Source organism: Sylvia atricapilla, chromosome 6, assembly GCF_009819655.1.
Source record: "Sylvia atricapilla isolate bSylAtr1 chromosome 6, bSylAtr1.pri, whole genome shotgun sequence".
NCBI lineage: Eukaryota > Metazoa > Chordata > Aves > Passeriformes > Sylviidae > Sylvia > Sylvia atricapilla.
In genome coordinates, this window is record NC_089145.1 from 7775316 (window position 1) to 7778680 (window position 3365).

Consider the following 3365-nt stretch of genomic DNA (forward strand, 5'->3'; position numbering starts at 1 on the left):
GGAGGCGGATGCTGTTCACGTCCCCAGGAGCCACTGCCGCTGCCCAAAGGGGCCTCGCAGCAGACTCGTGTCGTCTGTGTGTGCCAGTTTTTGATCGGCTTTGTAGCAAAAGTAGTGTTTCAAGCTGGGAGCGCTGGGTTCCCTGGGTGGGAAAGTCCTTGGAGTAGCCAAGCAGAGCAGTTGCTGAGAATTCCAAGCCTGGTGTCCTTTAGGATTCTTGGAACAATGTTTAAATAGTTACCGTTGGGTTGAGAGAGTGGATCAAGTCAATTTGTTAAGAGTGGCAGAAATGTTTTTTTTCCTGGAAGTGTGTTGAGATAACCAACCTCACCTAATGTCAGAATGAATTGGTCTTCCTTCTTTTCGCTTTTTTTCTTTCTAGATTGCAGACCATCAGGGAGACTATTTGGGATAAAGAACTGGAAGGCACAAGGGAAGCTCCACGTTTCCCAGGGAATGCTTTAGGCACCTGCAGTCTCTGAAGTGCTCCGAGAATCCCGGCTCCCACAGCAAACCTTCCCAAGCTGGAAGGGACAGGCAGGACAATTCTAAGAGTGGTGTGGGAAGCACTTTCTCCCGGGTCTGGACAGCGCTGAGACCGGAATGACTTCAGGATATTCCTTGTGCCTCTCCTGTTGGCAGCCCAGCACTAAGTCTGTGTTCCCTGGCTGTGGAGGGTGGAAACCTGTGCTGGAGAGCGGAGGAAGGTCCCTGCTGGCTGCTGTGCCCCCGGTGGGCAGAGAACTCTGACCTTGGCCAGGTGGGTTGTGAGGATGGAATCAATCCTGCTTCCTTTTGAACGAGTTGTTTTAATGAGTCATCAGCAGGGAACTATTTTTGCCGGCTTTAGTTCAGTTTCTTTTTCACAGGTTTCTGGTTGTTTTTATCATGAAATTACCAAACCCTTAAGTGAGCTAAATTAACCATGAAAGGTTCAACAAACCAATTCTGAGGGAATTGGGGCTTGCATAGCTGGGATCTTATGGCCCTTCGAGGCCACATTGGGTTCACCCCCTTATTTTTGGTGCCCATGGAAACTCCAAGTTGAGTTGGAGTTTTGAGTTTCATCAAAATATGAACCAGTTGTCATAAAACTCAGCTTTCCAAACCTTGAATTAGGATCAGAAATGATGGGAATGCCCTTGGCATAAAAGCATCTATGAATCAAAGCAGGTTAAAGATGCCCGTAAGCAGGAAATCCAAGAGAAATGGCTGCTGGCTCCTGGCATCCTGGGCTTGCCAGGCAGCCTTCAGGTCGGAGGAGCCTTCTGAGGTCATGGTGCCCAACCATTCCCCTGGTGCCACCACTGTCCCATGTCCCCAAGTGCGTGTATCTGCATGGTTTTCCATCCCTCCAGGGGTGGGGCCTCCAGCACTGCCCTGGGCAGCTGGACAGCCTTTCCACTGTGACACTTCCCACTATCCAGCCTAAACTTCCCCTGGGATCATGTGAGGCCATTTCCTCGGCCTGGGTCTCACAGCGGCTGCCCTGAGCAGCTGCAACTCCAACATGAGATAGGCTGCATGTTGTGTCCTGGCTTCCTTCTCTCCCATCTGGAAGGGGTTTGCTTTCAAGAGAAGAGCCAGTTAAGGCTCAGCTCTGTTGCCAGTTTGGCAGGTGAGTCCTCGTAGGTCGTGGACATGTGTGGGAGAGATGTTGCCTTGCTCATCCACCTGCATGCATTTGGTGAGACAGCTAAAAGCAGCTTTTCATCCTCTCCCCCATCATTTCTCCTCTACTGCTTTGTGTTTCCTCCTGTTACAATCAATGGACAGAAAAAGTGGGAAATGAGTTTTAGAAATTCTTGGGAATTTTGCTTGTAGGAATGGAAATCCCAGTGGAATTGATATTTGACCTCTATAGCCTATGAAATGTCCCAGCAGATGATTTATGTATTCATGCCCATGCTGTGCTCATGTAGGCTATGGTTCAGCTTCTCTCCCTGGGCTCTTGCAGTTGCTGTATCTCTGGGATGCTGTGCAGAATGGAATCAGGCAGCCAAACCTCAGGTTCACCTTCTCCCTGACCCTCTACATTGCTCGTGTGGCACAGCAGATCCTGAAGCCAGGTGCTGGAACTTCCTGCGTGTGGCACTGCTGGGGTGAAAACCGGAGCCTTGGGGAATGTTGATCTCCTCACCTGCTTTGTGCTCAGGCACTCTTGACTGAGCTTTTCATTCTGGGGAAGAGAAGGGGAGGGATGGCCAGCAATACAATGAGCCTTGGAGCAAAGGCCTTCTGCAGTTCCTGGGCTGTTCTCCCAGCTTGGAACACTGCACAGTACTGCTTCCATTTTTTATTGTCTGTGGTTGTGGATTGGGAACATTGTCCTCCTCCACAATGCCAGCTTTTTCACTTCACAGAGGAGCACATGTACATAAAGGTAAACAGATTCCTTCTGTCACACCAGTATTTGGACCTGAGAAAAGTACCAGGTTTTTATTTCAGCTTTTCTACAGAGAGTAGTATTTTAGGTATCTATTTTAGATACCTAAAATAGAGTATAGTTTTAGATATCCAGTAATTCTTCAGAAATTTATAGAAAAAGGCCATAAAAATATAATGAAATCTCCTTCTCCCACAGGTGGTTAATTAGAGGCATCTTTCTTTTGTTTCATATTGGGATTAAAAACTACTAACGCACAATGAGCTGCGCTGTGTGTGCTCTGTGAGCACAGTGAACAGAATATTCTGCCTCAGCTAGCTTACCTTCATCTTTGAGTTTAGATTAGTAATGTTGAGTTCAACTGAAGTGTTTTAGGAGCAGCAACTTCTACAATTCCATTTCCACTGCATGTTTAGGCTGCAGACTGACTGCTCCTGGTGGATGTTAGTGATTAAATTTGATAGGAATAGAAACTGAGAAATCCAAAACAAGCTGTAGTAAGCCCTGAGCTGGCACTCACAGGGAACCAGAGTTTTGTGCTCTTAGGAGCAGGTATTATTTGGAAATGTCTAAATGTCTGATGGTGGTGGTTTTTTTTTGTTTGTTTGTTTTTGGTTTTGTTTGTTTGTTTGTTTTTGTGTTTTGTTTTTTTTTGGTGGCTTCCAGTACAAAGTAGAGCTTGAGTGGATCCTCAGATTTCTTGAGGAAGGGCTGTGTGACAAACATTGCTGTGAGCTTTATGACTATCAGAGGATTTTCCAGGCCATTCTTTCCTTTTCAACAGTCCTTTGTGTGATGAGGGCTCCTAGGTAAGAATTTAAAAAGAAAGCACCAAAAACCCCAAACCACAGAAGGTTGCATGGCTTTGAGATCTCAAGTACAAAGCAGAAAGTAGCAGCTCTGCCTTTGCCTTCCTGAAAATCTGTTCCTTGTTGATTTTGTGTATGTGTGGAGGGGGAAATAATTGTTTATGTCTAAA

At 46.5% G+C, this 3365-nt stretch overlaps 1 long non-coding RNA gene across 1 annotated transcript; it reads left to right on the forward strand.

Moving 5' to 3' along the window:
- Window positions 1–699: 699 nt before the first annotated feature.
- On the forward strand, window positions 700–2441 carry LOC136363151 (uncharacterized). The gene is made up of 3 exons (XR_010743906.1): window positions 700–760; window positions 1958–2069; window positions 2364–2441. It is a non-coding gene; the product is annotated as an uncharacterized lncRNA (long non-coding RNA).
- Window positions 2442–3365: the final 924 nt, after the last annotated feature.